Below are 16,963 nucleotides of genomic sequence, written 5' to 3' on the forward strand. Positions count from 1 at the left end.
TCTCTTTACTCTTTCCTCTTTCCTGTCTCCTCTCTCTCCTTGCAAATAAATAATAAATTTAAAATAAGCTTTACAAGAAAAATTTAAAAAAGCTTCTGACATGCTCAATTCCAATATCAATTGAGAGCTAATGAATAAAACACCTGACATTGACCACTAAATTCCACATGTGCACGTGCACATACATGCACATAAACATACATACACATACTTGTACACACATGCACACCCAAAACAATATGAAGTCTATAATCATCTTATTCAATATACTACTGGGAGTATTTAACTTATGTAGTAAGGCAAGAAAGGGAAATATAAGATACAAAGAGCAACAAGGAAGAAACAAAACTTTCCTGAATTTCATACTTTGCAATTGTCCATATTTAAAGTCCTGAAGATCCTTCAAAAATGAAAATTCTAGGTTTGAAGGGATGGCTCAGCAGGAAGAGTGTTTACTGGGTTAAATTTCCAGTACCCATATGAAAAGCTAGGTATGGCCATGCAAATCTGTAACCTCAGTACTAAAGTGCTGGAGCAGAGACAAAAGAATCCCTGGACCTCACTGGTCAGTTAGTCTGAACAACAACAACAAAAAAAAGGCAGCTAATAGGATGGTTTTGTACATATGTAAGTAGAAGAACAGAATAGTGGGATGAAAAGGCCTAAGTGAGGTCAGGGAAAGAGACTGAGTAAAGGAAAGGTGGAGGGAGGGCTAATCAAAATCTAAGAGGATATAAATAAACAATATGGAAACCTACTTTTTTGGACAATGGAACACTCAGGAGTCATAGACTGTTACTAGAAAACTTTCAGTGCCAGGGATGGGATACCTTCCAGTGAGTTGTTGACTAGGGAGGCCCCTCATGCCCATAAAGCATTATAGGCCATTGCCAAGGCCCTTGGTCTATTACCAGGAATAGATGGTAAGACCCTATTGCTAAAGACTCCACATACTTGGGCTACAAGGTCACTAGAAATCTTGCTGGAGATGAGCTGAAAACCTCCTCCATGTAGACCAGCTGAGAGAAAGCTGGGAAAAACCACACTGCATTGTAGTTCAATGGGAGAGAGAGAAATCACCAGTGAAGATACTCAACAGTGGACACTGCAAGACTTAGATTTTGCCAGTCAGGCCAATGAGACAACAGGTAAAATAGTGGCACATCTGGTATGGGGGAAACCAACTGCCCTCTAATTTGACTGGAGGCCCACTCCATGGGAGGGAATATATTCCTGATACTGAAAACCTAAAACAGGGGTAGTAATGAGACCTAGAGGTGTAATATCTGCTGCTGTCTGCCTAAATGTATATACTATGCTCACCAAACTGCCAAGTAAGCACTTCTCTTAATGTTCATACCCATATATTAATGCTCCCCTCACTTTTTGTTAGAGAACCTTCTCTTTTCAGAAGGAAGTGACCTTGGGATAACTCAGAAGGCACCATGGTGCTGAGAAGTGACAGAGGAGTGCTCAGCACTGCAATATCTCTATCACACCTTCCAAGGCTCAGGGGTCCATTGCAGAAGAGGTGGCGGAAAGAATGTAAGATCCAAAGGAAGGGTAGGACTCTACAGTGTGCTTCTCTAGACACAAAATGGCCTGGATATCCATGAAATCACAGTGCTTGACACTTCCTACACAAGACCATCATAATAGGAGGAAAAGATCATGACATCAAAATAAAAGAGAGACTGATTGAGAGAGGGAAGAGATGTGATGGAGAGTGCAGTTTCAAAGGAGAAAGTGGGGGAAGAGAGAGAATTACCATGGGATATTGTTTATAATCATGGAGTTTGTCAATAAAAAATAAATATTTTTAAAAAGAATAAATAAAAGCAAAAATAAGTACATACATAAAGTAAATTTTAAAATGGCAGCTCCAGGTTTAGGGTGAGACTGTGATTCACAAAAATGTAGTAGAAAAACTGTACAGGAAAACACACAATTTTCCTCTCTGGCCTCCACACATGATTCATTGGATGTACACTGCAAACACATGTGCATATGCTAAACCAAATATAACTAACACACACACACGTGTGCATGCGCATACACACACACGAAAAAGTAAAATCCTCCTATCAGAACTCAATAAAGTCAGTGTACAAGATAAGTATGTATAAATCATGTTACCATGAGCAGACATAAAAATCCAAGAACAGTGACAATTGTTTAAAAATGAAAATTTAGATGAAATATGTACAGTACTTATTGCTCAGATAACTACAAAGTGCTTTAGAAGGAAATGAAATCTACATAAATGTCCAGGTGTACTGGTTTGAATGTAAATCTTCCCATAGCTTCAGGTATTTTTGATTAAGCTTCCTACTTAGTCTCTATCAAGGACAGCCCTACTAGAGGAGATATGTCACTTGGGATGGAGTCCGGGCCTGAGTGTTCTGAATAAGGCCATGTTTTTCATGCTTTCCAGTTTCTTTCTCTCCCTGCTATGGAAGTATGAGGATGTGAATCTGCTTCTTCTCCTATGACAAAGTACCCACCCCCCCCCGGAATCGGTAAGCCTAAAATGAAACTTTCCCTGTCATATGCTGTCAGGTGTTTGTCCCAGCAATGAGAAGCTAACTGCAGCACCAGATATACCATGTTCATGGATCAGAAAATACAAGATAGTCAATATATGTCCATTCTCCTTTATTTGATATATAGAGTTAATAAAATTCTTATCAAAATAAAGCAATAATTTTATATAGAAAAATATACTAAATTTGTATGCATACAAGAAAATTAGACTAACTTGAATAATATGGAAACAAAAAAGTGAAGCAACATTAATGATTTTACTCAATTTTAAGAGTAATTTTATAGATATATTAACAAGATTATGTGACATTAAAAGAAAGATGCAGTATTGGAGAGACAGATTAGTGCGTAAAGTGTTTGCTGCACATGTGTAAAGACCCATGTTCAGAACTCAGAAGGCACGTAAAGCAGGCAGCCTGAAAATTCCATGTACCTATGGTGAGATTGGAGGTAAGGACATGAGAATCCACAGAAGTTCATGGGCCAGCTAGCCTGGTGCCTTCAGAGCACTGAACAAGAGATTCTCCCTCAAACATGTTGAAAGGTGTAGAACAGTATCAGAAATTGTGCTCTGACTCCACATGCACACCATGGAATATGTATGCTGGCACATGCGCATACACACACACATGCACATACACACACAAAAAAGAAGCAGATAAAAAGTAAGATTCATGAATTCTAGTTCAGCCCTGGCTAGAGTGAGACCCTACCTCGAAAAACCAAAAAAAAAAAAAAAAAAAAAAAAAACCGTAAGATTCATCAAAGCAAAAGTTAATAAGCTGTGTTTCAAAATAAATAAAAAAATATTTCCTCTGTGAATGCTCCTACTAATAAAATTAAAACAAAAATCTAAGTACTAGAAGAAAATGACAGAAGACCATGAAGACCACATATTGAATAAAGGACTAGTACTTCACATATATAAAAACACTTAGAAGTCAATCATTTTAAAATAACTGGAAAGTAGAAGAGAAACAGCAGAATATTTCATTGAATGTTGTTTGTACATGACAAACACATGCATGAAATGATGTTCAATATCAACAACCAACAGTGGAAACACAAATTAAAATCACAATAAAATGTCACTATATTCCTATCAGAATTTCTAAGATATAGCAACAGCCAAATTTTGGCAAACATAGACCAAAAATAGATCATTCATTTATCCTTGATGAGAATGGAGAATGTTATAACCACTCTACAAAAGGTGGCAGGTTTTTTATGGAAATTGTTTTAAAACTAAGCAACTAAGCATACAACTGTAATGTAACCTAGCAATTACATTCCTAAACAATTAGCACCAATAAATTAAAATGTAAATTCAACACAAATCCATATAGGTGTGTTAACCGCAGCTTTCCTACCAATGAGCCTAGATTGGAAATTTACAGAGGTCATTCTATGGTTGAATGATTGAATAACCTCTGGTATACCTATGCCATGGACCAAGAAAAACTACTGCTTTGCAAAGATGGAATGGAAATGCATAGAAGTACAGTGAGTGAAAAAGGTCATTTCCAAAGGTTTCTACGCTTATGAAATTATATCACTTATGCAACATTCCTGAAATGGTTGTGCTACTGAAAGGCCAGTGTTGCTTGTGTGACAGGACTGTTGGGTTACTTGACTGTAGCAAAGTCAATGTTCTGATTATGAAATGTTTCCTTTGCAAGAAAGTTTTAATTTTTTTTGAGGCAGGGTATCTATCTAGTCCAGGCTTACCCGGAACTCACTCTGTAGCCTGGGCTAGAATCAAATTGACAGCCATCTCCTACCTCAGCCTCCTGAGGGCTGAGATCAAGATGTGTGTGCCCGGCTAGAGAGATGGTTTAGCAGCTAAGACACTTGCCTGCGAAGCCTAAGGGTCCAGGTTCAATTCTCTAGGTCTCATGTAAGACAGATGCACATGGTGCTGCATGTATCTGGAGTTCATTTGCAGTGGCTAGAAGCCCTGGCACTCCCATTCTCTCTCTCCCCCTCTCTCTCTATCTCTGTCCTTCTCTCTGTCTCTAATAAGTAAATAAAAAACTAAGTCAGGAAAAAAAAAAAAAAAAAGATGTGTGTACCACCACACCTGGCATAAGAAAGTTTGTTGCTTTTTTTGTTTGTTTGGTTTTTCTTTTTTCTTTTTTTTTAAATTTTTTATTTATGAGCGACAGACACAGAGAGAAAGACAGAGAGAGGGAGAGAGAATGGGCGCGCCAGGGCTTCCAGCCTCTGCAAATGAACTCCAGACGCGTGCGCCCCCTTGTGCATCTGGCTAACGTGGGACCTGGGGAACCGAGCCTCGAACCGGGGTCCTTAGGCTTCACAGGCAAGCGCTTAACTGCTAAGCCATCTCTCCAGCCCTGGTTTGGTTTTTCAAGATAGGGTTTCACTCTAGTCCAGACTGACATGAAATTCACTATGTAGTCTCAGGGTGGCCTTGAAGTCACAGCAATCCTCCTACCTCTGCCTCCCAAGTGCTAGGACTAAAGGCATGCACCACCAGGCCTGGCTACTTTTGTTTTGTTTTGTTTTCTTTTCTTTTAATATATTTTTATCCATTTATTTGCAAGGAGAAAGAGATAGTGAGAAGAGAAACAGACAGAATGGGCATGCCAGGACATCCAATCACTGCAAATGAATTCCAGATGCATGTGCTAATGTGTGCATCTGGCTTTACATGGGTACTTGGGAAATGAACCCAGGTCATTAGGTTTTACAGGCAACCTCTGAGCACCTCTGTAGCCCCCAGCTTTTTTTAAAATTCACAAGAAATATTGTATTGTTTAACAAACCAAACAACTAAGGGGAAGGTGAGGAAGGTAAATAAAACTAAAGATCTATGAAAAGGTCATATTGAAACATACTGTTTTTGTAAGCTAACAAATAAATAAAATAAAATAAAATAAAATAAAATAAAATAAAAAAGAGTTTAAGTGAAAGTATCCTGTATGGTTGTATAACACAATAGGCTATGAAGATAAAATTCCCACTGTCAAATGTAGGATATCACCCAATGAACTGTTGGTCAGCAAGGCATCAGAGTCCACCCACTCCCAAACAACAGGCTATTGCCATTGCTATCGGTTGCCCACCAAACTCAATGGTAAGTCCTTATGGCACAAGTTTGGGTTGGAGGACATGGAGAAATCAAATTATAATTTAACCTAGATGTTTCCTCCCTGCCATCTACCTTTCATAGTGCCCAATTGCTGCTTAGGGAAAGTAGCTGTGGACCTGTGAATAATACTAGTCCCTGGCCAGAAAAGATGTGTCCATTGGTGCCAAAGTGGCATTGTTGTTATGCTGGTAACTGTTGTAGTCAACTTCACATTGCTGGCAGAAAGCACTTGACCAAGAGCAGCTTGTGAAAGAAAAAGGCATAGAGATTTGAGGGGAACCCCCATGATGGCAGGGGGAAATGATGGTATGAGCAGAGGGTGAATATCACATTCTAGCCAACATCATACAGCCAACAGCAACATGAGAATGTGCCAAACACTGTCAAGGTGAAGGTGGCTAGAACACCAATAAGCCCATTCACAGCAATGCATGATCTCCCCAGTAAGCTCCACTTCCCAAATTGCCACCAGTTGGGGACCTGATATTCAGAACACATAAGTTTATAGGGGATATCTGAATCAAACCATCACATTTCGCCCCTGGTCCCCATCTCCCATAAACTGATAACAATACATGATGTAAAATAGAATACATTCAGTCCAACTTTAAATGTCCCCATAGTTTTTATCAATCCCAATGATATTCAAATATCCCCATAGTCCAAGGTCTTTTAACTGATACTAATACCAAATAATAATAGTAAAAATGGCACAGAATAATCACTCACACTGCAAAAGATGGCAATGGGCATAGCAAAGAAATGTTCAACCAATACAAGATTTAAAACAAACAGGGAAAGCATCAAACTCTCCAGCTCCAAGTCACAAAATTCTAGTGAGTGACAAGTCTCCAAGGCCAATAATGCTAACCAGTGACAAGTCTTTGGAGTTCCAAGTCTGCCCCTCCAGCTAGGCTACTCACAGTCCTGGAGAACTTCATCCAGTGTCAGCAGCTGCAGCTCTCTTTGGTAGCCATCCCATAGTTCTGGTATCTCCATTGAGTCTCTACTGCAATCCACTGTTCATCCTCATGGACCCATCAGGCCTCCATTCAGACTATCCAACAAGCCTGCTTCATAGTACCCATTGTCATTTCCAAAATACAAAAACATGTTGCAAAATCAGTGGCCCTCTCTTACTTGTATTTATTATACTGCATAACACCAGGTAAGCTGCCAGTTTGTTAATCCAGGGGGAAATAAAGCAGATTTTGAAGCACAGGACACCTCACAACCCCAGAAAAAGTCATCTAGTGCTGGAAGCTGTCCATGGCAGCCATCCCATAGTCCTTGCTTCTCCCCAGGTCTCCACTGCAACCCTGGGTTCATCCTCATGGCTCCATTGGGCCTCCACTCAGGTAATCCAACAAGCCTACTTCATACTGCCCATGGCCATTTCCAAAAAACAAATCTGTGTTGCAAATTCAATGGCCCTCTCATTTCTGCATTTGTTATACTCCATAATACCATGTGGACTGCCAAACTGTTAAATCAGGGGAAAAATAAAACAGAATTTGCAGAATAGGATACTCCTTCATCTTTCAAGCTCCTTCCAAAGAGTCTGCATTCCTCCTTTTTCCCAAGGGCAGTTCAGCTGGCCCAATCTCAATGGCTGTAATCTCTCAAACAATTGCAGCTGGACAGGTATCAGTTTCCACCCAGTTATTTCATTTTCTGTGCCTAATCCCTCTGCTCACACCAGTCCATGTCTATGCAATGCAACCCTGCACAAGTTTTCAGGACACAAGGAGGCAGAAATCAGCAATCCTCTCACACAAGCTGCTTCTAGACCAATCCTGACAAAGTCTTTTCTCACCCTCATAAGCCAAATATCACAGTCCATAGTTCTTCCTACATTCAGGTCTTTCAGCTCTTACCAAAATAGTCTAATAAGCTGTACTTATGGTACTGCAAGGTGTCTCTTAGGCCAAGATTTTAAATTCATCCATATTCCTCCTGCAGATCAGTTCCAAAAGGTCAAAGCCACAGAATCAGGTTTCTAGCATTAATGACCCCACTTCTTGTCCCAATGTCACTGTTGCAGTCAACTTCATATTGCTGGCAGGAAACAACCAACCAAGAGCAGCTTGTGGGAGGGATGGGTTAATTTTGGCTAACAGACTTGAGAGGAAGTTTCATGATAGCAGGAGAAAATGACGGCATGAGCAGAGGGTTGCCGTCACCTCCTGGCCAACATTAGATAGACAATAACAACAGGAGAGTGTGCCAAATACTGGCAAGGCTGAGCTGGCTATAACACCTATAAGCCCACTGCCCCCCCCAAACACTGGACAGGGGAAACTGGCTATAACACCCATAAACTTGATCCCAGCAATGCATCACCTCCAGTAAGCTCCAATTCCCAAGCTGCCAGCAGCTGAGGACCTAGCATTCAGAACACATAACTTTATGGGGGACAGAAACTGTAGATTCCTGCCCTAGATTGGCACAAGATTGGGTCCAGCAACATTGCATAATGAATGTATAGTGGAAGGGCTCATGAGGGTCTTCCTCCCCTTGAGGAGCTATTTACAGTTAAGGATTACTGGGGAAGGGGAGGCATCTTTTTTTATTATTGATATAGCCACTGCTAAGTTGTCCACACTACAATAAATAATCCACCCACCTGTACATGTCATACACACACAGACACACAAAAAAGAAAGTAGGAAGAGAACTGATTTGGAAGAAGGAAATCAGTAGGAGTTGGAGGGGAATAATATGAAATAGTTGTTGGCAAATATGTTTGAACTATGTTGCATGAATGCATACAGTTGTTGAAATAAAAAAAAATAGCAAAGAAAATATTATGTATTTTATACTGATACATCTAGCTAAATCCAAGGATTCAACTAAATTTGCTCTACATGAAACTGATAAGAAAATGTAAAGTTAATTTTAGTTTCAATTTTCTCCAAAACAAACTTATTAAAAATGTTGAAAGGTGCAAAAGAGATAGCTTAACAATTAAGGTACTTGCCGGTAAATCCTAAAGAGCCAGGTTTGATTACCCCAGACCCATGTCAACCAGATGCACAAGGTGGTACATGCATCTGGAGTACTTTTGCAGTGACTAGAGGCCCTAGCATGCCCAATCTCTCTATCTATCTCCCTTTCTCTGTCTCTGTCTCTCTCTCACTCAATTAAATAAACATTATTTTTAATGTTGAAAGAAAAAAGTACTTGTAAATTCGGAAACAAAATTGAAAAGTCATGGAGTCCAAATGCCCATGGACTTTTGTACTGTGTTGGCTTGAAGGCATCTGATACCTGAACACTTCTTTAATGGCTGTTTATTTGATCTTTTTCCTTTAGTATGTTTTCTCCTCCAACCTATTTTATTTTGTTTTAATTGGGAAACTTTATATCTGACTATATGGTGGTCTGATCATATTCCAGTCCCATGTCCCATTATCCTCTTTTATCCCTTCTCCCCTAATCCCATTCCACTGAGGACACTCATCTTTCTAGATAGCCCTTCATCTTTTTTGTTGTCTCATTCCCTTTGTTCTCCTCCTTCCTCCATGTCAAAATGTTGAAGGGCTCTGAACAGTGCAGGTCTTGTGGGGGTATGGATAACCACTGTGGGATCATGAATGCACTACCAGGTACACGTTGGGATGTATATAACTCTAATTTTGGCTTACTTAAAAAATATATTCAAGTATATTTGATTGTAAAATAGTAGAATTGTTTTAGATAACTATATAATATTCCTTGTTATGCACATCCTATACATATATATATATATATATATATATATACACACACATATATACATATATACATACATATACATATATATATATATACATATACATATATATATATATATAAGTGTGTGTGTGTGTTGTTTATGATGATTTATCATGATGTTGTAATCAATAACCTTGTCTATCTTGGACTCTGAATGTGTAGAGTAAGTTTCCAGAAGACAAGCTGGTTGAGGAAAATTGTCACTTTCAGTTTGTAGAATTCCTCAAAATATCTGAGTGACTGTGCCCTCTTCAATCCACTGAGTACTCTCCTTGATCTTTTCCAGTTTGATGGGTGAAACAGCTTCCAGGGTAAGCATTCTACTGAAAGATAGCAATCGATTAATCTTGTGTCGGAAGACAGCTTGGTGCATTAATCTCAAGGAAATAAAACTGACCTTCAAGGCTAAAGCAATTGTATCCCATATCAAGAAATACAATGGAACTAAATTGCCTGCATCCTATCTTTAAAGTCTGTGATTCCCAAAAACGAGGTCATTATTGGCTGAAGTTAATATTTAATAGCTAAGCTTAGCAAGAGTTAATTACTGAACCCCAGGAGAAGAAATGAAATCTAAAGATTCTCATCATATATGTAACAGTGAAATCTTTTCATGCATCAGGGAGTGCCTGTAGATTTTTTTGCTAAGAATGCCATCTGTTCCAAAATTCTTCTTAAAGTTTTCTCTGCATAGAGATATATTCACACATTTAATCATCATATGTAGTAGTGAAGAATTAACACACTCATCAAAATAGTTGAGAGGTAAATTGAGAAGAGAAATAAAACAGGAAATTTTTCATAGTCACAGGAGTCTCATTCAGCTCTGCGATTATAAATGAAAGGTGGTTTTTTTTTTTTTGATGCCTGAATGATAAGCACACAGTTTAATGCAACACTGTTTCACAATTCACACGTTATTTTAGTTTTTTTTTTTTTTTCTTCCAAAAGAAGAAACAATGGCTGGGCATGGTGGTGCACACCTTTAATCCCAGCATTCAGGAGGCAGAGGTAGAAGGATCACGGTGAGTTTGAGACCGCCCTGAGACTACATAGTGAATTCCAGGTCAGCCTGGGCTAGAGTGACACCCTATCGCAAAAAAATTAAAAAAAATAAATTAATTAATTCCTGCAATGTGTTGTGGTGTAAAAAGAAACAAAACTGTCTAAATAAAAACCGTTTAATCTGTATATGCTAAATATTGTAGTATATTTTTAGTAGGTAAGTGTACAATTATTAAGTTTAAATTGTGGTAACTATTTTAACTTAATTTAAATGTTAAGGCATCTCATATGTACATTAATAACTCAAACAGCAAATTATCTCATTTAAAAATCCACTATTTCCTGCTAACTAGGGGTCAAAATACTTTTCCTCCAGCAACACACACAAGCATCTTTTCAAATTCTATTACAAGGCAACATCTTCAGTTAGATATATGGTAATCATGCAGGAATTCTTAAGTGAAGGCAAGAACGTGTAGTCACATAAAGTTTGGTAATAAATACTAAGAGATGATCTTCTTTGAAACTTTGTTAATTCTTGTTTTCCTGGAGAAACAAAAATTCACTTAACATTTGGCTTGGAAAAACATGGAGCATTTAACTCAATTTTACATTTGTGGGACAATAAGAAATCACCTGAATTATATGATCAGCTAACCCAAATTTAAAATAAGGGAAACAAAAGTAGTCGTCAAAGAAAACTCATTCATTTTCAAGTCCCTTTAAGTACCTGAAAATTCAAACCCAATTATCAGATGCCAAAGATTCAAGTATATCCGAATCTCAAAAACAAGATCTATGGGGATAAGAAGCTGATGGACTACTTTATTTCCTATATTTCAGAAACCCAACCTTTGGCATAAAATACCTTTTCCAACGTGGACCAGAAGGAACCAAATGCAGCCCCTAAAGCAAACCCTTCGTTACTCCCTTACTTCTTGGTTATAGGAAGGATGCTGTAGACCCACTGGAGAGGAAGACCTCGGGACCTAAAGAAAGGCCCGCAGTCTCATTTGCATAAGCACCCAAACACTGCTCACGTCATCACGCTGGCCTCGAGGCTCCGCCCATTCTTACTCCAGCGGGTTCGGGCTGGGGCGGAGGACCAAGGCGCTGGAGAGCGGGGGCTCGGCGTCGCTCGGTCAGCGCACATTCCTCGCCAGCTCCCGGCGCGTCAGAAAACTCCCCCCCCCCAGAGCTGGAGGATCACTCCGGTCCTGTCCGGGGAAGAGTCTGATCCATTTGCTGAAGTTAAGAGAGCCGAAGGCATTTGCAGCAACCACGCACAGAGCAGCCAAGGAGACAGAACAGGTTTCTGCTCCCTTAAACCCTAGTGCCACCATCCTGTCCCCTCCAGTTCCAGGATGCGCGGAGACGTGCCAGCTGCGCTTTCTCCCGCAGCCACGTGCCCAGTGCCCGGCTTTGGGACCATTTCGTACAGGATGCCTCAAGCAAAAGGGAATCCGGGTCACGTGAAAACACAGCCTCCCGCAGTCGCCGTCGCAACTGCAAAAAGATCCTGGAGCGAATGAGGGATGAAGCTCGCGGCTGCTCCCTCCGCCCGCCCGCACCCGGGTCGCTTCCCCGTTTACCTCCGAAGCGCCTCTCCTCTCTGACCCCAACTTTCCTCTCCGACTTCGCGGGTCGAACCAAACCTTTCAACCCCTACTTGACTTGGAAAGGAGTAGGTCTCCCGGGATGCCGTGGGCATTTCCACCAAGAGAAGGGAAGGAAGGATGGAGACACGTTTCGACCCACGTGCTTCTCCTAACAAGTGCCTCCTAGAGACCCCGGTAGATCTCCGATTTGTACCCGCGGAGGATGCCTGGATCTAGAGGGTGCCCACCGAAACCGGATTAGCCCTCCCAGAGCTTCTCAGCTGTCCTCCCCCCCCTCCCACCCCAGGACATACCCTGAGTCCCTGTGGAGATCCAGTCAGCAATTTTGCCCTCCTTACGGTACCCCGGTCTCGCGAATGGCGAGCCCCACCCTACCCTACCCCTGGGCTATTACCGTGAGTGCGTCTCTCCGGGTTTCCAAACGGAAAACGGTCTGGTCCAGGAGGCTGTCCCCGAGGCCGCAGTGATGCTGGCACAGCTGCGTGCCAAGGGCGGGCTCTGGGGCTTAGTTTCTGGGGGCGGGGAGGTGGGGGTCCTGCCCTACAGGGTGGCCAGGAGAGACTCGTGAGCGCCTGTGCGTGTCTGCCAGGGAAACAGCCCGAGATGCAGGCGCGCGGCCCCGTGTGCGCCTGTGTACGTGTGTGAGTGTGTATGAGTGAGGGTGTGACGGAGGCGCCCACGTGCCCAGCGCGCCCGTGCTGCGGCCGCCCACAGGCCGCGGGGAGGGCTGCGCAGCGGGGAGCCGGGGAGCTGGCCGGGCGCTGCACCTCCGCGGCCCTCCGCCCGCCCCACCACCCCGGACGCAGAGGCCACTGCGGCTGCCCGCTGCGTCTTCCCTGCGGACAGGGCTGGGCTCCAAAGATGCGGGATGGAGCTGGGGAATCCCAATCTAAAGCAAACAAAACGGGCTGACCCCTGCCATCATCCGGTCTTCCCAAACCCAGACAGCTGAAAGGGTGGGCACCAGTTGCCTGCCTCCTTTGTCTCCGTTACCAATAGGAATGGTCCGACGTGCCACCCTCTTGTTTACTCACCTAGGCTCTACAAGGAGGCTCGTAGGGAAGATTCAGTCTTTATCTCCAGACTAGCCATTTACATCTTGTGCAAAATAAAAGCACCTTGGGCATTTGTCCCTGTATGAAGCCAGGGCCTGATCCCGCTCTAAGAATCTGGCCAGGTTATGAAAGACCATTGCAGCTAGCTGGTCCCCACCCTATGTTGATGTCTATATATGCAACTCCCTTTCAAGGAGTCTACCATAGGAAGTATGACTTACATCTTCTGGTATTCAAGGTATGCTGGCAATTAAGCCATATGGAGAATTTCACAAAACGCATTTCTGAACACAAACTTGGCTTCTTTTGGAATATGAGCAGAACTACCGCCTAAACAGGGCGTGTACTCTAGGGTTTAACTTGATGCCCATGACGCTTTTAGATTTTGAAATAATATAAAAGTGGACCTAGGACATATTGCGTTGAGTTCCCTGGTGAGGTACAGTTTTTTTTTTTTCCCCACTTTGTGATGTCTAACATTCTCATTAAAAATACCTTTGTACATTCTCACTCTTCCACCAGTCTCTTGTATTTTAATGGCTTGTATCCAATTAAGATTTAATTAAATAATAAGGCTACTACAGACAGGTTTTTATGCAATGAGAAAGAAATCACAAGACTTAAATTTCAAGCCAGAACATCACTACTAATCCTTTCAAAATAACCATGAAAGCTTTCTTTTCTCAGCCTCTTCAAATCCCACTAAAAAAAAAAGAGAGAGAGAGAGAGAGAGAGAAAGAGAGAGAGAGAGAAAAGAAAAGGCAGAGTTCAGAGCTTATCCTCTGGATACTCTTACCCTGCCATGGTAAATGGATATTCTTCCTCTGTTTGGTGGGAAGAAATAATGAAAATATCTGCAACAAGCTTATTACAAAACATTGTGCATCATTTGGTTTTTATTTCATATACTGATGGCAGGCAAATATGAATGTTGACATATGTACATTGTTCTATATACTGAAACGGAGATGCAGTATATTACCCCTTATAACAATAATTTAAGAAAGTGAATAGTGCTACATGCTCCAAAATCAAGATTAAGTTTACCTATGGGAAACAACGTTGTGTATATGCTTACAAGAATCATTTACCATAGACTAAAATCTATGAAAAGAATTTGCCCTTTACATATTTTCATTGCTGTTTGACACCTACTTCAAATGCATGTGCAAAGTAGGTTGCCACAAAATATTGCAGTGATGTCCTCATAATAACTGATACTTGATGTCCATGATGACAAGCAGGAGAACGCCTCACCTCCATATATGTGTGTGTGTGTGTGTGTGTGTGTGTGTGTGTGTGTGTGTATGTATATGTGTGTATGTATGTATGTATGCATATATATATATATATATATATATATATACACATATATATGTGTATTCAGATGAAAAAGAGAATTAATTGGAATCTGAGTAACTAAGCCTTTTTACCATAGCAGTGTATAAACCAAGTTCCTTAGAATGATATTTATGTGAAAACTCTGAAGGATATAGCACCATCAATTTCCGAAAGAAGTATGAGTGTTACAAATAATAAAATACTACCCATTGAAATCAGTTAACATCATGCAAATTTATTAATTTTTGTTTACACATAGCTATTTATGCAGCATTCTAATAAAAAAAATATGATAGGGTTTGAGAAATGGCATAGCATTTAAGGTTCTTGGCTGTAAAGACTAACGACCTTAGTTCAATTCCCCACTACCCATGTAAACCCAGATGCAAAAGGTGGCACATGCATCTGCAGTTCATTTACAGTGCTGGAGGCCCTAGCATACCCATTCTCTCTCTCTTTTCTTTCTCTCTTCCTCCCTTCGCCCCTCCCTCCCTCTTTCTTTCTCTCTCTCTCATTATCTGACTCTTTCTCTTTCCTATTGTCAAATTAATAGATATTCAAAAATAAAAATATAATGGTCCATGCCAAATGTTATTTGACATAATGTCTTAATTTTTTTTATGAAACTGAAGTCTGCACAGTCTCAAAATAGCTACTTATTGCATCTGCCCTTCTGTATCCATAGATCTCCCAATCACTGATACAAATATTTGGAGGGAAAAAAAAAAAAAAAAAGATACCAGCCTGCTGTGGTGGCACATGCCTCTAATACTTGCACTCAGAAGGCTTTGGTAGGAGGATAACCAAGAGTCTGAAGCCTCCTGAGTTACAGAGTAAGTTCCAGATCAGCCTGCACTATATATAGTGTGTAGTGGTTTGAATAGATGGCCCCCAATATATTCAGTTCTTTATTGTTTGTAGTTTGCATCTGCTGGCTACCTGGCTGGAGGCAATGTCACTGGGTGATCTTAAGGTGTGGTGGTGGGTTTCAGATTTCAACCTAAGGATATGCAAAGTGTGCCTAGCTGGAGTTCCTGAAGTGTGCCATGTGGCTTTTGACCTTTAGGCTTGTACTTCTTTTTTCCATTTGGACCTGTGAAGGCAGGCCAGCTTCTTCTGCCATTATGGCACTTCCCCTGGATCTGTAAGCTTCAATAAATCCCTTCCTCCATAACTGTATCTGGTCTGAAAGTTCATCTCAGTGAACCTGAAGCTGTCTGCTACATAGTGAAACATGCCTCAAAATAAATAAATACATAAATAAATAAATAGGAAGAAATAGAAATGAAAAGAAAAAGATTTCTGTTTTGAACATCCATAGACATTTTTCTTATCATTTCCTAAAAACGTGGTACAGTAATTATGTACCTAGCATCTACATTGTGTTGTGAATTATAAGTAATCCAGACTTGACATAAAATATAGAAGAAGTTATATTAGGGCTGTATACAAGCACCATTCCATTTTATATAAGGAACTTGAACATTTTTGGATATTGGAAATCTTGAGGGTCCTGCGAACAATCCCTCATGACTGAAAGTGTTATATTTTAGATTGGGGTTGTGTATCCAAGGCCCATGAGAAGGTTTGGTACTCAGCCAGTGGTACTATTATATTTGTGGAAATTTTAAGAAATAGAACCTATTAGCGGTTAAGCACTTGCCTGTGAAGCCTAAGGACCCAGGTTCGAGGCTCGATTCCCCAGGACCCACGTTAGCCAGATGTACATTCAAGGGGGCACATGTGTCTAGAGTTCCTTTGCAGAGGCTGGAAGCCCTGGCACGCCCTATCTCTCTCTCTCTCTCTCTCTCTCTCTCTCTCTCTGTCTCTCTCTCTTTATCTCTCTGTCTGTTGCTTTCAAATAAATAAATAAAAATAAACCAAAAACATTAAAAGAAAAGAAATAGAGCCTAGTTGAAAGTAGTCACCTTGGTCCCCCTGGGCATCTCTTCTGCCTCAATACATGCCCCAAAACAGCCAGGCCACTTATCACAAACTGAAAACAATTGTCTTGCATTAGTGATAGGAGGGTGACAAATTTACAAAGGATAATTTTATTCTGTTGTTCCTACATTGTTTTCATTCCTTTTTTGCCTCTATTTATTTACTTGTTTATATATTTATTTTGTTTTTCGTTTGCTTGTTGGTTGGTTGGTTTTGAGACAGTCAGTCATAATGTAGCCAAAGCTGGTTTAGAATTTACAATTTTCCTGCCTCAGCATATGTAATTTTAGGATTTCAGCACATCACCATCCTTGCTCACCTATGTGGCAGATGCAGGGCTGCAAAACAGACTCCAGGAAAGTTAACTACATTATCTGATTTTCTGTGTGGGTAGGGAGTGGGTTAACTACATTGGGAAATGGCAATGCAATCAAATCAGTTTAAAAAAAAAAAACAAAACTAAGACTAACTGGTTGAAAAGCATAGGTGACAATACAAAAATGACTGAATTTTGCTAATGTTTCTGCACTCTACAGATAGAGCTTTAAGGGCTCTGGCAAGTAAAAATCCCAACACAAGCTGTCACT

The 16,963-nt window shown here is 40.7% G+C and overlaps 1 protein-coding gene across 2 annotated transcripts in view; it reads right to left on the bottom strand.

The window, feature by feature from the left end:
- Slc6a15 (solute carrier family 6 member 15) overlaps positions 1-12,676 on the bottom strand; it is a 57,811-nt gene extending 45,135 nt beyond the window's left edge. Inside the window, exon 1 of one of the 2 annotated variants that reach the window (XM_045153438.1) lies at positions 12,431-12,676. The gene's annotated coding sequence lies outside the window, so the exon portion shown is untranslated. Of the gene's footprint in view, positions 1-11,285; positions 11,306-12,430 lie in introns of those variants that run through there. The other variant, XM_045153439.1, reaches the window with a different exon arrangement.
- Positions 12,677-16,963: the final 4,287 nt, after the last annotated feature.

The sequence above is a fragment of the Jaculus jaculus genome, chromosome 6 (genome assembly GCF_020740685.1).
Source record: "Jaculus jaculus isolate mJacJac1 chromosome 6, mJacJac1.mat.Y.cur, whole genome shotgun sequence".
NCBI classification, from domain to species: Eukaryota; Metazoa; Chordata; class Mammalia; order Rodentia; family Dipodidae; genus Jaculus; species Jaculus jaculus.